This window comes from Ornithorhynchus anatinus, chromosome X1, assembly GCF_004115215.2.
Source record: "Ornithorhynchus anatinus isolate Pmale09 chromosome X1, mOrnAna1.pri.v4, whole genome shotgun sequence".
Lineage (NCBI taxonomy): Eukaryota > Metazoa > Chordata > Mammalia > Monotremata > Ornithorhynchidae > Ornithorhynchus > Ornithorhynchus anatinus.
The window spans coordinates 99,922,502-99,941,505 of NC_041749.1; the positions used below are offsets into that span (position 1 = coordinate 99,922,502).

Sequence of the window (19,004 nt, forward strand, 5' to 3'; positions counted from 1 at the left end):
ACACCAAAAGAAAAGACAATTTTTGTGGGAGCTCAGTATAGTCAGGACTGTGATTCTTGCATTGGTCTTTTCAGCCCCAGAGGTGCACATAGGTGAATTTTGTGATTAACAGCATTGTCTTTGAGCATGAATCACACACATACACACACACACATTTACATACATACACACACACACACACACACTACTAGTGACTGAAACTGTATAAATCTAGCCTTTACTTCTGAAAATGTAGTTATTTTAGGATCTCAGTCACTATGAACATGTCTAGATTTTTACAGGGCTAAGAAGGCTTGGATGAATTAAAACAAAAATTTATCCAAATGTTTGAGGATCTATAGGAACATTATTCTCTTCAGAATTTTTAAAAATCTCAAATGGCAAATATTCAGAAACTTGTTTTTCCTTTATGTGGACCAAGCTAATGAAACAAATAAAAGGCATACAGAAATCCTCTATTAAGGCTCTTGCTAGACACTTGGCATAGAAATGTCCTTGTGTTTTGACACTCTGATTTCTTGTTTTCTGACAGTGCTATAATTTGCTTTAAGAACTGTTTTTAATCAGTTGCCAAATGTCTCTTATGCAGCACTGGATAGAAATAATTGAATTTTGAAAAGTTATAAAAGAGAATCTGTGGCTTGATAAAACACTTCTCATTTGACCCCTCTCCTTGCTTTCAAAAGCAGGGTCTAATTAAAAACAATGCCTGCTGAAACAGATTATCACCTAGAAGAGGTTTAATGAAGCTGTACAGGTGGTTTTTATATTATATTACTGCCTTTTTCTTTACTCAGAGTATTAACATTATTGCAGCCGTGGCCAGGGATACTGTAATTAAGGGTCTCCCAGGTTTTATATGTTAAATTTGTATTTTCAAGGAGCTTATAAATCCATGAAAATAAATTTCCCCCAGGCCAGCTCAGCTCAGAAGGGGAGTTTATTTTTAACTAAGTTAGAGAAGTAAACCTGGCTCTTCTCCCCACCAAATGGAGCTCTAGCTTTTCTGGATGTATATTTCTAGAATGACCTTGATAATTTAAAAAAGAGACAGACAGTCATTTCCCCCAGCTTCTTAAGAGTTCTTATCGATGCCTCCAGTGACCAGAAAGGGCAGAAGGAAGTGGGTGAGAGGCAGACAGAAGGAATGTCATTATTGATGATCGTAATTATCATTGAAAGGACACAGACCAGCAATGAGGTGGAAAATGAGAGGGGCAGTAAGTTTTCTGGATGTAGCTGCAAAATTTCCTTAAAAAAGATAATTATCTTAATATTTTCTTAAAATTGAAAATAACTAGGCCTTTCCAGTATCTTTCCTGGGAAAATGTCATTTTACACTTCAAAGACAGCAACAACAAATATTGGCGCATTGTGAAGGTCCATTTTGGTCTCATTATTGTCTCATGCTCCTAATGTCCAAGGGGTTCCGAATCGTCTACTTTTAGGATGTCTCCTGAATTCATCCCTTCCCCAGGTCCTTATCCTCTTGTCACTGATTAATACAGCATCTCCCTCATTGATCTCCCTAGCTACAACCTTTCTCCTGTTTAATTTTAAATACATCATCTAAGAACTCTTCCAGGACCATGGATCAGATGAAGAAATTGTAACAACTGTAAAGGTCTCCTTGAAGCAATTTCATGGGTTAGGAAGAAAATACTAATTTGGGAACTCTACAGGTGATGTATGTTCTATATTAAATGCTTTAAAGGTTTGCGGTGAACCATACATAGAGATCTACATATAATAGTCATCCTTCGTACTGGTGGTGAAGTTCAACTATGAGTGCATTTGTGGCCAGTAAGGGTCCCACAGTCCTGCACCTGTATTTGTGGTTGTTCTTGCTGTCTTTGAAGAGTTTGCTTCCTTTGCTTTGCTTGCTTTAGAAGATTTTGCTCAACCACATTCACGCCTTCCTTGATTACAAGATGCTATTCTAGTCTGTCCTCTGTAACTGACTCCCAGTGTTCAGCTGTGATGGCAGCATTGTCTAGGGCTGTGTTTTACTGTATCCTTAAAATGTCTCCTTTGCCCTCTTTGCTTTATAATTATATTAAAGCATATTATCATTATGCCCCAAGCACTTACTATGGTGCAGTGTAAACCCTTGTTTACTGGCCAACAAACAGACTATGCTTGGAATAATTATTAGCAAATCTCTAAGGGATTTTGAAGCCAATTTTGAAGGGGACATTATATAAGGCAATATGCTCCATTCAGGGCCCTCCTCTCTCAAATTATCGCTATAATAATCACTGCGGTATTTGTTAAGTGCTTCTGTGTCAAGCACTGTAGTTAGCACTGGGTTAGATACAAGATAAACAGGTCAGACACCATCCCTGTCCCACATGGGGTATACAGTGTAAGTGGAAGGGAGAAGAAGAATTGAATCTCCATTTTACAGATGAGGAAACTGAGGCCCAGAGAAATTAAGACTGTAAACTTGTGGAAAGGGAATGTGTCTGTTGATTGTTGATTGTTGTATTATATTCTCCCAAGCGCTTAGTACAGTCTCCACACATAGTAAGTGCTCAATAAATACAACTGAATGAATAAGTAACTTGCCCAAGGTATCACAGTAGGCAAGTGGTGGAATTAAGATTAGTACACAGGTCCTCGGACTCCCAGGCCCTGTAAACTGTGAGGGATCACACATCTACCAACTCTGCTGTAATGTTCTGTCCCAAGTGCTTTGTAAAGCACTCTGCACACAGTAGGAGCTCAATAAATATCACTGATTGATCTTTCAATTAGATCATGCTGCTTCATACTTGTTCATACTGGTCCAACAGAATCTGAAGACAGAAGACAATCCCAAAATACAAGACAACTGCTCTGAGAAGGCAGTATTTTGACAAGGCAATCCTGCTGTTGGTCCAGTGGAGAGAGAACTGCTCTGTCCATCAGGAGACCTGGGTTCTAGACTTACTTTTGCCCATACCTAGCTAACATGGCCCCCTCTCAGGGTCACACCTAGAGAGTTTCCAGTACTCTACCAGTCTCGACTACGGGAGGGAGAGTCAAGCAGAGGCATATCTATTCCATTCCTAACTTGGGCAGTGGCTAGCAAGTGGAAGGCAATCTGCTACAAGTCAAAATTCACCTGTGCTGGGCAGCATCGGCACAGGAGAGAGTCGAGGGACTCTCGCAATTTTATTGCGCTGAAGGAGGTAATGGTAAACCACTTCTGTATTTTTACCAAGAAAACTCTATGGATACACTACCAGAACAATTGCAGATGGAGGTGGGGCATTCTGGAAGAGAGGTGTCCATGGCATCGCTATGGATGGGAGATGACTCGACAGCACAAGACAAGAGAAGCTAACATGTGTGAAAGCTGCAAATGCCCTTTGCTGGACCCCTACCCACCTATTGGTTGCACTCTGTGCCCCAGTGGGAACAAAGCTATTGCATTACAAACCACTAATACTATCAACAATTCCTCTGAGCAGTTCTCATGACCAAGGCTCATCTTTCGTTCCTGATGGAAGACTCCATCATCATTTTGAAAATGAGATCTTATTTTATGCGTCCACTGCTGTTTTGTTGCTTTGTTTTCATTATTTTGTGTATTTAATGGAATTATTTCAATTTTGTACTTGTGCCTTTAAATAGATGAATAGATAAAAATCCAATCACTGGCCCCAGGGCTTTTTGTCTACTCGGGGCTGTCAAGAGAAAGAGTCCATATCACCTGGATTCTTCCAGGACACCAAACAAGTTCATTTTTATCCACTCTGTTGAATTTGACCCCACAGCAATTAATTCCTGTAATTCAGGCCTAAAAGTCTCTGCTTTTTTTCTGAATTATCTGAATAAAATACCTCTTTAACTCAGATAAGGTGCCTTGTGATGCACTGTACAGGTTATCTTCATTTAGAACTTAATTATGGCCCCCCTGCTACTTTAAATTAAGGGTGTTCTCAAAATGAAGGTAGTATCTATTAAATTTAATTACTTTCTTCTGAGGATCAAATGCCAAAGATTTCAAAGCAAGTTATTACTAATAGGCTGCTTCAAACCAAAGACATACATTTACACAAGGACTCCTGAGTTCTTAGAATCATTCCTTAGACTCAGACTTGTTGCAGTTCTGTTCTGGTGACTATACTTCATAGAGGAAAAAAAAAGTCCCCAGTGAACTTCTTAATAGCTAATTTCAGTTTTGGTTTGTACCATCTAAACACTGATCATTTAATTCAGCTTGATTGCTGTTTCAACTAGTAAACAGCATATCTATTCCAGGGTATATTGCTATAAATAGCTAGAGCAAAATCCTTGAGGCTATCTGTAGTTTTCTAATAATTAATTTATTAGTAATATCCCTAATGGGGGAATACTAGACATAAAAGGTAAGAGACAGAGGTAAAATGAGAAAGAGTACTGTGCATGCTGTATACCAAGATCTTTCATTAAAAACACATCCAACTCATATAATTGAGCCCTAGGGAGTTTTCATTTTAGCAACAGTCTAACAAATTTCTTGATTTTTTTGCACTTTTTAGGCTTTAAGAATTCATCAAGAACTACTATGTGCCTCAACAAATGTGTCAACCTCAGAACAGTGCTTGACACATAGTAAGCGCTTAGTGAATACCATTAAAAAAACCAATAATACTTAAATTGGAAAATAGACTGAGGATAGCTGAAACGTACTCTACTATATGAAGCTGTCCTTTGGGGTTGGAAGATGACACTACTGATGTGAAATTTTCTCCATATCGGAGACTGAGGCTGATGGGCCCGATACATCACTGACAATTTATTTCTTTCACATCATGCGTACGTCCTTGACACATGATGTCTTGCTGCATTATTACATTTGGCTCTTGCAGTTCCTGAAAATATTTTTAGTCTGCCTCTCTGCTTTGTTATCCTATTTTTTTTTAATTGCCAAATGCCAGCTGCTCAGTCTGTAACTGCAATTGCTTAGCTGCCCTGAGATATATCAGATCTTCTGAGGTTGTGCGTCATGTTGGCTTTGAATAGCTTCTGCCCTGTGAGTCTGGGGTCCCTCCATTTCCATAGCTCCTTGGATATCCTGCCAAATGGTATCCATCTTTTTACAAATTCCACTGAATGATGATGTGATGCAATCAACATTAGTTTGAAGATAACAATAATAATAGTGGTATTTGTTAAGCACTTACTGTGTGCCAGGCATTGTAATAATCACTGGGGTGGATACAAGCACATCGGGTTAGACACAGTCCCTGTCCCATGTGGAGCACCCGGTCTCAATCCCCATTTTATAGATGAGATAACTGAGGCTCAGAGAAGTGAAATGATTTGCCCAAGGTCACATAGCAGACATGTGGCAGAGCCAGACCTAGAATCCACTACACCATGCTACTTCTAAGCAAACTACTGCACTAAAGAGTGCAGATGACCTCACCATCTTTGCAGAAAGCAAGGAATTCCATTAGAGATGGCAGTATCACATTGGTGACCCTCTGAAGCTCTGAGACTGAGATCATAAGAAGCCTGGAGAGCCAGCCACAGTGAAGTTATGTCCTCAGATCCAACTTTTGGCAAAATCATTGGTGCGGTTGAAGTTATGAAAAATGTCCTGGAACATATGGGCCCTGAAGAAATGCCACAGGACTTCAAAGATGTCCCTCACAATTGCCATCTTCAAGAAGAATATGAAAGAGCTGACTGTAGAAGCTAGCAGGGCAACTCCTTTCTGTAGCTTGGTAAGATCCTAACCAGAGTCTTAGGGATCAGCTGCTGAAAAGTGTCATTACCATGTCTTTCCTGAATCTAAATGTGGTTCATATAGGATGGCAGCATAGTAGCCACTATATGGGGAACTGCCACTAAGCATGGACAAGCAGAAGAGTGCAACAAACCGTATAAAGTGTTATGAGACAGTTAGAAAAGAGCAACAACTCTTATGTGCAGTTAGCAGGGTAAGGGTTGCTCTTCTTGAGATGAGATTTCAAGATGATTAGAATATTAGTAATAATAATAATTTGGTATTTGTTAAGCGCTTACTATGTGCCAAGCACTGTTCTAAGCACTGGGTAGATACAAGCTAATCAGGTTGTCCCACGTAGGGCTCACAGTTTTAATCCCCATTTTCCAGATAAGGTAACTGAGGCACAGAGAAGTTAAGTGACTTGCCCAAAGTCACACAGCTGATAAGTGGCAGAGTCGGGATTAGAACCCACGACCTCTGACTCCCCAGCCCTTGCTCTTTCCACTGAGCCATGCTGCTTCTCATAGTGAATTAGCGTGATAAAGGGTTGTGCATGGAATGTACTGTGGAATCTGTTACACAGAAGGAGGCAGCATTCCTAGTGGAAGGTACTCAGTACTAGGAGTCAAGAAATATGGGTTTTCATTCTAGCTCAACCATTTACATGCTATCTGATCTTGGGCAAATCACTTAACTTCTCTGTGCTTCAATTTTTTCAGCTATAAAATGGGGAATAGAATCCCTCTTCTCTCTCCCTCTTAAACGTGTGGGGAACAGGGACTGTGTCCAATTCAATCATCTTCTACCTACCCCTATTTAGCACCTCCCTGGATTGCACCTGGAGTGTTTCTGGTAATCTACCAGCCTCGGCTATAGGAGGGAGAGTCAAGCAGAGGCACACCCATTCCATTCCCAGCTTGGACAGTGGCTAGCACGTGGAAGACAATCTGCTACAAGTCAAAGCTCACCTGTGCTGGGCAGCAGCAGCATGGGGGAGAGCCGAGGGTGGAGACTCAAGTTTACTGCTTGGAAGAAGGCAATGGTAAATCACTTCCATATTTTTTTACCATGAAAACTCTATGGATACACTACCAGAATGACTGTAGATGGACGTGGGACATTCTGGGAGAGACATGTTCATGGAGTCGCTATGGGTTGGAGAAAGCTCAACTGCATAATACAAGACAGGAACCCTACTTAGGCTCTGCTTAGACTGTGAGCCCCATGAGGCACTTGATTATCTCGTATTTATCACAGCACTTATTAGCGTGCTTGGCACAATCGATCATATTTATTGAGCACTTACCCTGAACTAAGTGCTTGGGAGAGTACAATACAATATAACAAGCATATTCCCAACCCACAACAAGGTCTTAACGAATACCTCAATTATTATTACCCTAACACTTAGAGTACTTGGTAAAGACTGTAAGCTCATTATGGACAGGGAACCTGTCTACTAATTCTGTTTCATTGTACACTCCCCAAGGGCTTAATATAGTGCTCTGAAGAAAGTAAGTGCTAAATAAATATGATTGAATGAATTGATTGATAGTGCTTAATATCATCATTACTACCATGAATATCATGCTCAAGTATGAAGGACAACTCTTTCAACATATTACCACTTGATATAAAGTGTGACAGGTAGGTGTCATTGATAGAACACTTAATGAACACAGCTGTCAATGGCATCTAGGATAAATTTGGCTGTCTCAACCTCATAGAAATGGCTGGATATAACTGTTCTTATTTAAACATCCAGTTTAGTTTCAAGCTAGATGCCAAGTTTGGTGCCATATTGTTAGTAATTCCAAAGGAAAAACTAAACTTCTAGACTCCTTTTTCTGCCTCTTCAGCAATCCTTGAGTCACTTGTCAGTGCACCTCCTTACAGGTACAGTTCGGAGACAGAATTAAACTCTGTTTCATAAATGGAGATTGCTATGTGCATGGAAGACTAGCCAGGGGCTGGCTGGTACCTAACCTCAGTCTCTGATTGGCAAATTAACAGTCTACTGTACTTTGCTGACTCTGAAAAGTTTTTTCTCAAACACGGAGCTCCTATATAATTGATTTAAGAACCTTCAGTAATACTCTTGACCTCTTAAATGGGAAGAGCTTCCCAGTGGATCAAAAATCACATCCCAACCCCAACTCTCAGATTCTTTGTTACATGCTCAAGGACAGCTGCATAGAATAGATTATGACCAGATTTAGTTCACAGCCTCGCTTTCTGCCATTATGATGGGTAAAGCACCAGATGAAGTCCTTTCAATGCTGTACAGTTTTGCTTGAGCTGTAAAATTAAAGCACCTTGATATAGTACGCTGACAGCTCCTGGAGTGCTTATGCAACATTTCTCAAAGTGACAAGTGCAATTCCTTTAAGTGAAGCAACGTGACCTAGTGAAAAGAGCACAGGCCTGGGAGTCAGAGGATCTGAATTCTAATCCCAGCTCAGCCACTCATTTGTCTGCTTAACTTCTCTGTGCCTCAGTTACCTCATATGTAAAATGGGGATTAAATACCCCTTCTTACCTAGACTGTGAGCCCCATTTGGACCAGGGACTGTGTCCAAACTGATTTTCTTGTATCTACCCCAGCATTTACTACAGTGCCTGGCACATAGTAAGTGCTTAACAAGTACCATTAAAACAAATATTTTTTTAAAGGGGGCTGTTGCAATGTTTTGAAGGAATAGTGGAGTCTGAAGTTAAGAGTTAGTATTTATAGTTAAGGGCTGTTTAACACACTATTCTCTACCCTCAAAATGTGTCTGCCTGTGGACAACAACCAATCATTTTTCCTAGACACACAGTGGTTCCCAAAGCCAATGACCCACACCTCCCTTCTCATTTTATTGTCTACCTCCCTTCTTGGCTTAGTCTAGGAAAGAAAAAGAAAAATATACAAAGGAAAGATGCTGTTGTAGCTCTTATTTTACTAACAAGTAACAAGATCTTCCCACATTTTGTTCAAGGAGTCATATAAGCATGGGATAGGGTCTGGGGAGGTCACAAGACTCATTGGGGATTATTAGTAAAAACACTTGCAAATCACCCCTCAACTATGCTGTTGGACTGGAGCTGCATATGGGGAAATACTGAACACACACCATTTACTTTTTTTTTTTTTACATTGCCAGGCAGCAATCCAATAAAGAAATACAAAGTTTAGTTGAGGAAAATTACCCACGTGATTGGAACACAAAAAAAATTGAAAATGCTAACAAAAAAAGTTGTCAATGGCTTTTTCTATATGTGCAAATTGAAGTAGACTATTGAGACTATTATCTGGATAATTCAGAACAAAAACCTTACTAAACTAAAACTTTCCAGGTATCTGAGACCATAGTGCGGTTTCTACCCTGAATTCTCCATATTTTTTCATGGTGCATCAACCAATCTAGAAAATAACATTTAACCACCATTAAAATGTCTGGTAAACTCCAGTTATTATAAAATTATGCACATAGAAAATCTTTATATTTCTTTCATGGATAATAGTCATAATAGCCATTTAAAGCATTATAATGTTGTTCGTCATATTTGAGATTAGTATCCCAGTTGTATGACCAAATTCCAGTGCCTATGGCAATTTACAGCTGAGATAGTTACTCTCTTGGGGGCTCCTTGTTGGTGCCCTGTGGGGTCCATTGTCTGGGTTAATGTCTTCAGTTGAGACTCAGAAAGTTTGTCCTGAATAGTTCAACAAGTATCTTCAGAACACCCAGCCAGATACCAGCACATCAGGGATCAACTCATGTTGCATGAAGCATTGTTATGCAAAACAAATCTCATGCTCTCCAGATGATAGAATGGAATAACATTACAGTAAGCTCCCTATAGAATATAACCTTCTTGTGGGCAGGGAACATGTGCTATTGCACTCTCCCAAGCATTTAGTACAGAAAGAAGTGGCATGGCATTGTGGATAGAGCATGGGCCTGGGAGTCAGAAGGTCATGGGTTCTAATCCCAGCTCCACCACTTGTCTGCTCTGTGCCCTAGGCAAGTCAATTCACTTCTCTATAATGCAGTTTCCTCATCTGTAAAACAGGGATCGAGACTGTGGGACAAGGATTCTGTTCAACCTGTCTACCTTGTATCTACCCCACTGCTTAGAACAGTGCTTGACACATAGTAAGGGCTTAATATTTTTATTGTTATTACTATTATTACAGTGCTCTGTGCATGTTAAGTGCTCAATGAATATGATTGATTGTTTTAGAAGACTAGGGTTGCCTTCTGGCTGAGATGTTTTCACTCTATGTATTTGAAGGATGACCTCTAGGAGTCATTTAGCATGCCTGAAATCAGGTTCATAACTTTCTCATTATCACAGATGAACAATGTTTTACAATTCTTAAAACCATAAGGATCTTAGAGATTCTGCAAAATCAGTACCAAATTTCAATAAAGATGGCTGACAGCATTTTGTGGAATTTTATTTATGGATAAATTCGAAGCACTTACCTACACAGACACACAAGGTTACCTAGTGATTTATTGACTTCTTAGATATTTTAGTCAAATTTCATTTTTACTCCAGTGAGAAATAAAAGAAATTAAATGTACATGAGAACCAAGTTAATAACTTGACAGCTGAAAACACGTATTAACAATAAACAATATACGTTTTCAGCTGCCCATTTTTTAACTTGTCCCTGACAAAAATGGTATATGTTTCTCTAACATTTTATAATTTTTATATATAAAAATGTTTCTTGAAGAACACAGTACTCAAGTGAGCCTACAAATACGTGAATCAAAAATTCCTTTATGTGTGGCTAAAAACTAGCCCAGAGATATTGCATTAACAGTCTTCAAGAACAGCTGCATGCTGTCCCTGGTTACTTTTAAAGGAAGTTCTGGGTATGAAAACAATTCTTAGAGAGTCAGCAAAAACAAGAGTCATAATCAATCAGATTTACTGAGCATTTGCTGTGCGCAAAGCCCTATGCAAGCACTTGGGAGAGTACAACAAAACAACAGACACATTCCCTGCCCACAGTGAGATTACAGTCTAGAGGATTTATCTGATACGTAAGACTTGACCTCATTCATTTGAGACATGTGATCGCTATATTTGAGTATCTCAAGGTCAAAATATTAAAGAAATTTAAAATATATGCCCCAAATATCTTGAATAGACATGCAATTGTCTGTAACTTTGAATCACTGATCCTTTATGGAAACTCATAAACAATGGTTTTACCCTATAGAGGACTAAGCTCTTGGGGGCAGGGGGAGGGAGAGGATGAATAAAGTAAGGCAAAGGTTTAGTTCTTGATTATGTCTAATTTTCTCAAGTGCTACTCACACAATAAATGGTCCTCTGAAGAAGAGGTCCACAACACCAGAACACTGCTAATATTCCTTAACAAATATTCCTTAACAGATAAGACCTTGAAATTAATGTAGAGCTATCCTTAAATGATTTCAAAAGATTCCTAGGGTATTCAATTCAAATTTTAGTGCATGAGTACACTAGTTTGACCCTTTCTCCTTTGTAAATTACTTTTATTCCATGAAATCAGTATACTGGGAAGAAAACACACACACTTTGACTCAAACCTTTTCAGGTAATTAGCAAATTCTGAAAAAATATTCAGCAACATAATGTCAGCTGCACCTCTTTTACATCTTGTGTTGCTATCAAATGATGGGATCCTTCCAATTAGACATTATTCAAAATGACAAGGGCCAGGCATTTCCAGACAAAGAACCATTAACTTTCAACCTCTTCCTTCTTCCCTAATGTTTTGTGAAAAATATGGTAGTGACAGATAATTCATCTGACTGATTTTAAGCCTGTCATAAGCCTGTATTCTCCACCCATGGGATCTTATTCACGTCTCCTCCTCCTCTGCCAAATCTCTTTTATGCATGGAGGCCCTTTGATATTAAAAGAGTTACAGATAAAAGAGGGGAATAAAGGAGAATAATGAAAGCACTATTCCAAATTTGGGACATAGTCAAGTTTAGAGGAGATTGGTGGAACACCTACTTTCCAGAGTTAATAAAAATAGATTTGTTGGTGCTTTAATCAAATTATTTCTCTTCTTCATTGTGCATTTCACACAAATATTAATTCTCATTCTGATTAAATTGAGAAAAATTCACAGATGTATGTGAAGTCTACTACAAATGTCTCTGGAGAATGACTGCCAGTGCAAGAACATGTTCTTGGATCGACAAGGTAAGAATTCTTTGATTTGTCTCTCTCCCTTTCATTTTCTACCTCAACTGATTAATCTGTTTCTTTCTCTTCATCTTTCACTGAGAACTATTTATTTACTACCCTTCAATGCCATCCTTTACAGGCTCAATTCCCCAGAATGCAGTGGTTTCTTTTATTGCAAAGAGACTTAGCCTTGCATGGAGATAATTGCTCTTCCTTGATTGATATGTATCCTCTTTACAGGGTTTCCAACTGTGACTTCAAGGGTAAAAATACTTACAGTACACAGGAAGTTGTTCTCTAAAGGGTGGTTGAAGTTTAAAGTGTGGCATTTTCAAGTAAGCTCTTCCCAGACTCTTCAAAGCCTCTGGTCAGTAGACTTGACCTTGCTGTAGGGGGTAATCAAAGAAGTCTTGGATCCTGCCAGGTGACTGCCAGTACTGCATTACCTATGAGAATAGAACAAATAGTCTCAATTAAATCTTCTAGTTCAGAATGATTGAAAAAAAAATGATCATCTAAAGCTTGTTTGCGTATTCTTCAGTTCATGAAAAAAACTTTTCACTGAACTCAGCTTTCAGCAAATGGCTGGAATCCAATCAAATTTAATTTGTCTACTTTCCATCACTTCATTACTCTGGAATAATAATAATGGCATTTATTAAGCACTTATTATGTGTTAGACTGTGTTCTAAGCACTGGGGTAGATACAAGGTAATCAGGTTAAACATAGTCCATGGCCCACTTGGGGCTCACAGTCTTAATCCTCATTTTACAGATGAGGTAACTGAGGCCAGAGAAATCAAGTAAATTGCCCTAGGTCACACAGCAGACAAGTGGCAGAGCTAGGATTAGAACCCACATCCTCTGACTCCCAAGCCCATGCTCTTGCCACTAGACCATGTTGATTCCAGGAGAAGGGAAACATCACCACTCCATTTGGAGAGTGAAAGATATTTTGCTAAAGTGTAAACTCCTTGAGGACAGGAATCGTGACTGCTTACCCTTTTGTTTTCTTCCAAGAATTCAGTACAGTGCTCTGCAAACAGGGGTAGAATGATAAAATATCAGCATGGGGGAAGTAGCAGGACTTGATGGCAGGTTAAATGTAGCAAGAGAAGCATATGAAAAGGAGGAATCCACAGTGATTTCATGTTAAGAACATGGAGAATTGGGAAGATAACAATGATGTTGTTAGTGATGAGAAACAAAGGAATGTGAGGTTTGAAGTGAAGAAAAGAAGTTCAGTTTTACACAAGTTTAGGATGGCAGTGGGACATCAGAGAAGAAAGAGGGAGCACAAATATAGACAGAGTGCAAGATCAGGGAATGACTGACCTATGGTCCTAGAAGGTAGACATTGGGTTTGCTAATATTCTTCTACCCTCCCAAGAACTTGTACTCTCTACAGCAAAGTCCCTTAGTACTGTTGATGAATTGATCGAGATACAGCCACTTTCATGAGTGGATGAGATCCCCCAGAGAAGCAGCATGGCCTAGTGGAAAGAGCATGGGCGTGAGAGGTCATGGGTTCTAATCCCATCTCCGCCACTTGTCAGCTGTGTGACTTTGGGCAAATCACTTCACTTCTCTGTGCCTCAGTTATCTCATCTTTAAAATGGGGATTAAAATTGTGAGCCCCACCTGGGACAACCTGATTACCTTGTATCTCCCCCAGTGCTTAGAACAGTGTTTGGCACAAAGTAAGCACTTAACAAATACCATTATTATTATTATTATTATGAAGTGACAAAAGCAAAATGCACCAAATTACTGTGTCCCACCATTGCTTAGCAGGAGTCCCATTGAGTAAGGTTGTGCTTCACTGGAGATTGAATGAAAGATTGAATGGAGATCTTGAAATCTTTCTCTGCCCTCCTTGATTATGATTCTCCCATTTTGGCTCAATCATTCAGTTTTATTTATTAATCACTTACTGTGTGCACAGTACTGCACTAAGCATTTGGGAGAATACAAAATAATAGAGCAGGTAGACAAGTTCCTTGCTCACAGTGAGTTTACAGTCTAGTGGGGGAGACAGACACTAATGTAAATAGGGTTCAGAAACGTATATAAGTGCTATGGGTCTGAGGAAGTGGTGAATAAAGGATACAAATCCAAGCGCAAGAGCAACAGAGAAGGAAGTGGTAGAAGAGGAAATGAGGGCCCAGTCGGGGAAGGCCTTTGGAGGAGTGCCTTCAATAATGCTTAGTAGGTGGGGAGAGTGATTGTCTTTCAGATATGAAGAAGGAGGGTTTTCCAATCCAGAGGCAGAATGGGGGCAAGAATTCAGCGGTGAGATAGATGAGAGCGAGGTACAGTGAGTAGGTTGGTATTAGAGGAGCAAAGTGTGTGGGTTGGGTTGTAGTAGTGAATCAGGGAGGTTAGGTAAGAGGGGGCAAGCTGACTAAGTGCTTTAAAGCTGATGGGAAGGAGTTTCTGTTTGATGCAGAGGTGGGTGGACAACCACTGGAGGTTTTTGAAGAGTGGTAAAACATAGACTAAATGTTTTTGTAGATTTGGGCAGCAGAATGAAATAAGGGCTGGAGGGGGAGAGACAGGAGACAGGAGGTCAGCAAGGACACTGATGTAGAAATAAAGGCTGGTTAGGATAATTGCTTGGATTAACATGGTATTGGTTTGGATGGAGAGGAAAGGGTGATTTTAGTGATATTGTGAAAGTTGAACTGACAGGATTTGGTGACAGACTGAATATGTGGATTGAATGACAGAAATGAGTCAAGGATAACACCAAGGTTAAGGGCTTGTGAGAAAAGGAGGAATCATGCTGTTATCTACAGTGACAGGAAAGTCAGACACTTGACAAAACAGTTGTTCAAGTGTCCTGCTACCTTAAATCCTAGTTAATTTTCACTGACATTTCTACTATATTTTTACTTCAATCCAAAGGATTAATTCCGTATGAAAATTGTGAATTCCATGTCTTCTGATACACCTAGAAAACACTTACTAAAAATTGTCTTGAGTCAGAAGTAATCTACACATTGCCTGGTCTTGGGACAAGCATCAGTTTCTGAAAATTGAAATGATGCCAATTCCACTACCCAATTTATAATAGTCAAGTTGCATAAGGAAGGTAGTGTAAAATACTGAGATACTGGCTATTGAAGATCTCTGGGTACTCTTTCAAGTGTGAACTTGTTGGCATTAATTTCCTATTCAAAATTCTCCATTTGAGAAATTCATAGTCTCCTTACACTACATTTAATTAATTCTTAGTAGCTCCTTAGGATGAAAAACATGAGATAATTGTTACATGATCTTCAATTAATGAATTCAGTGATGAAAACTGTCCAGCAAGCAAGCCAAACAAAAATTTCAGGGTTGCATCAAGGAATATTTTAGATAATAGAGTCCATTAGAAAATCTTATGTACTTGTTTTTTTACCCAAGTATAAAGACATTAAATAAATTAGGAGATTATTTCAAGACACAATTACTACCTTTTGTTCTTTGGCTGTTACGTTTAAAGATTCTACCCCTTTTAGAAATCCAAACAGGTGACATCTCCTGAGGATGTGTTCTGGATCTTTTAGGTGTGCTAAGCTGAATGCAAACATTTTCTCTTCCTCAGAATGCAGAATCACTTAATAATAACTTAAGCACTATGTGTGATTATTATGTACAAGATAATCAGGTTCCATGTGGGGCTTTAAGTAGGATAGAGAACAGGTATTGAATCCCCAATTTGCAGATGAGGGAACTCATGTTACTAAGAGGAAGGATGATCACACTCCTCATCTTCAAAGCCTATTGAAGGCATATCTCCAAGAGGCCTTCCCTGACTAAGCCCTCATTTCTTCGTCTCCAACTCCCTTCTGCATAGTTCTTGAACTTGGATTTGCACGCTTATTCACCCATCCCTCAGCCCCACAACACTATTTACATATCTGTAATTCATTCATATTAATGCTTGTCTTCTCCTCTAGACTGTAAACTAGAGTCATTATGAGCAGGGAACGTGTCTACCAACTCTATCACATTGTTCCCTCCCAACACTTAGTATAATGCTCTGCACACAGTAAGTATTAATACTTAATCAATTAATATGTAATACTAGATCAATATTAATCAATTAATAAGTATTGAAAAAGTACGATTGATTAGGATTAGTTCCTCCCATGTGTCTTAGTGCTTCACGTAATAAAATAGCTTACTCTAAAGTGTGCGTTCATGCTCGTGTGCATGCATTTGATTTTACACAAGAGTAAAAGCCAAGTGTAACTTTGAGCAAGATACTTAATTGTATTTTTTTTAACTGTTTAGTACAGAGCACTGTACTAGGCCCGTGGAAGAGTACAGTATAACACATTTGGTAGACTCGTTCCCTGCCCATAATGATGGGAAAAATCAAGAGGGGGAGACAGACATCAATATAAATAAATTACAGCTATGTATATTTACATAGTCCCTCTCTGGATCGTACTTGGAGAGTTTCCAGTACTCTACCAGTCTCAACTATGGGAGGGAGAGTCAAGCAGAGGCATACCCATTCCACTCCCAGCTTGGGATAGTGGCTAGTGAGTGGAAGGCAATCTGCTACAAATCAAAACTCAACTGTGCTGGGGGTCAGTGGCATGGGAGAGAGTCAAGAGCAGAGACTCAGGTTTACTTTGCAGAAGAAGGCAGTGGTAAACCATTTCCATATTTTTACCAAGAAAACTCTATGGATGCACTATCAGAACGATGGCAGATGGAGGTGGGGCGTTCTGGTAGAGAGGTGGTCATATAGTCGCTATGGGTCGGAGACAACTTGACAGCATAAGACATCTACATAAGTTCTGTGGAGCTGAAGTAGGTGTTATTAAAGGGATCAAATCAGGGTGACTCAGAAGGGAGAAGGAGAAGAGGAAATGAGGGCTTAGTCAGGGAAGACCTCTTGGAGATGTGCCTTTAATAAGGCTTTGAAGGTGGAGAAAGTAATTGTCTGTCAGATACGAAGAGGGAGGGCATTCCAGGCTTCTAGAGGGGGAGACAGATATTAATATGAATTAATAAATAAATTACAGATAAAAAATAAAATGTCTTCCCCCAACACTGTGCATGAGACCCTAACAATGTAAGCAAATTGTAAGGTTTTGGTCCTCTCACAATCTTTTTTTCCAAGTAGAATTTCATCAGTATACTTTTTGATGGGATTTTCAGATAATTGGATTATAAATAGGTACACTTAATTTTTTTTTAAAAATCACAAACACATGCACTCTCAACTCTGTGATATTTAAAGCAGCACTGTCAGTCTAGTTTATTCATTTGACTAAATAAACTTCTAAAATGGGACTTCAAACCACCCGTGGGTCTGAAACACTCCATTAAAAATAAAGAACAGAATCATTTCAGTTTATAGGCTCCTGAGAACAAATGTGCAACTGGGTAATTTCTTTGTAGCATAAATGAATACCTGGACATTCCAGAGTTGTTTAAAGCTATATAAATCAGTATTTGAATCTTATTAGTACAATTCTTCCCTTTTTTAATTACAGTTGTTTCAGTCGGCTATAGAATACTTCAAGTTTAATTTGAATATTAAACAGTTTTATGGCAACATTTTGGCTGCTTCTTGTAGCGAGCACCATTTGAAATTATAGTCCTAACTTTCATAAGGCTTTTTAAGGAAGTGATTAATTACCTGAGGTGGCAATTCATACTGTGTATACCTGATTACTTCGGCATTACTGAAGTTCTGATTGCTGACTTCTTTTTTAATCAACATTAGGGCTTTCTGTATTATTCTGTCTTCTTATCTTAAAGCAGATTTTTTTTCTTTTTTTAAATAATAATACTGGCATTTATTAAGCACTTACTATACATGCCAAGCACTGAGCTAAGCCTTGTGGTAGGAACAAGATAAGCAGCATGGCGTAGTGGATAGAGCACGGGCCTTTGAGTCAGAAGGCTGTGGGTTCTAATCCCGGGTCTGCCACTTGCCTGCTGTGTGACCTTGTGCAAATCACTTCACTTCTCTGGGCCTCAGTTACCTCATCTGTAAAATGGGGATTGAGATTGTGAGCCCCATGTGGGACAGGGACCTTGTCCAACCCTATTTGCTTGTATCCACCCCAGCGCTTAGTACAGTGCCTGACACATAGTAAGCAATTAACAAATACCACAATTATTATTAGTTTGGACACACACCCCATCCTACATGGGGCTCACAGTCAAAGAGAGAGGGATGGAGGAAGGAATTTTATAGAAGGACCTAAATCCTAGTCCAGGCTCCACCACTTACCTGCTGTGTGACCTTGGGCAAATCACTTAACTTCTCTTGGCCTCAGTTACCTCATCCGTAAGATTAGGATTGAGACTGTGAGCTCTATGCATGTCAGTGACTGTTTCCAACCTAATTTGGTTTTATCTTCTCCAGAGTTTAGTTAGTACAGTGCCTGGGAGATGGGAAGCACTTAACAAATATTGGAAAAATAAAGTGATTTGACCAAGTTCGCATAGCAGGTAAGTGGTGGAGCCTGGACTAGAACCAGGGACTCCTGACTCCCAGTCCTGTGTCTTTACCACTTGGTGATTTGAAACCTAGACAGATATTGAAATTATGGATATGTACATAAGGGGCTGAGTGTGGGGTGAATATCAAGTGACTAAAGGGTATAGATCCAAGTGCAAGGGGAGCACCAAAGGGAGAAGGAGTAGGGGAGTAGGCTTTGTTGGGGAAAGTCTCTTGAAGGAGATGTGATTTTAGTAAATCTTTGAACGTGGGGAGAATGGTGGTCTATTGCATATGAAGGAGGAGGGAGTTCCAGGACAAAGGAAGGATGTGGGCATGGGGTCAGTGGTGAGATAGACAAATCTGAGGTCCAGTGAATAGACTGGTGTTAGATAAATGAAGACTGGGCTGGGTTGCAGTAGGAAATTAGCAAGGTAAGACAGGAGGGGGAGAGCTGATTGAGTACTTCCAAGGTGAAGGTAAAGACTTTCTGTTTGTTGCACAGATGGATGGGCAACCATAGGAGGTTTTGAGGATAAGGAAAAACCTGGACTGAATGATTTTGTAGAAAACTGATCTGGGCAGCAGAGTGAAATAAGGACTGGAGTCGGGAGAGGCAGAAGGCAGGGAGGTCAGCAAGGAGGCTGATGCGGTAGT

At 39.5% G+C, this 19,004-nt stretch overlaps 3 non-coding genes across 3 annotated transcripts; all 3 read left to right on the plus strand.

Moving 5' to 3' along the window:
- The first annotated feature begins 2,958 nt into the window (after positions 1–2,958).
- Positions 2,959–3,096, plus strand: LOC114807165. Its single transcript, XR_003755218.1, has one exon. It is a non-coding gene; the product is annotated as a small nucleolar RNA SNORA7 (small nucleolar RNA).
- A 3,428-nt stretch (positions 3,097–6,524) lies between these two features.
- Positions 6,525–6,662, plus strand: LOC114807073. Its single transcript, XR_003755126.1, has one exon. It is a non-coding gene; the product is annotated as a small nucleolar RNA SNORA7 (small nucleolar RNA).
- Positions 6,663–16,316: 9,654 nt separating this feature from the next.
- Positions 16,317–16,455, plus strand: LOC114807048. Its single transcript, XR_003755101.1, has one exon. It is a non-coding gene; the product is annotated as a small nucleolar RNA SNORA7 (small nucleolar RNA).
- Positions 16,456–19,004: the final 2,549 nt, after the last annotated feature.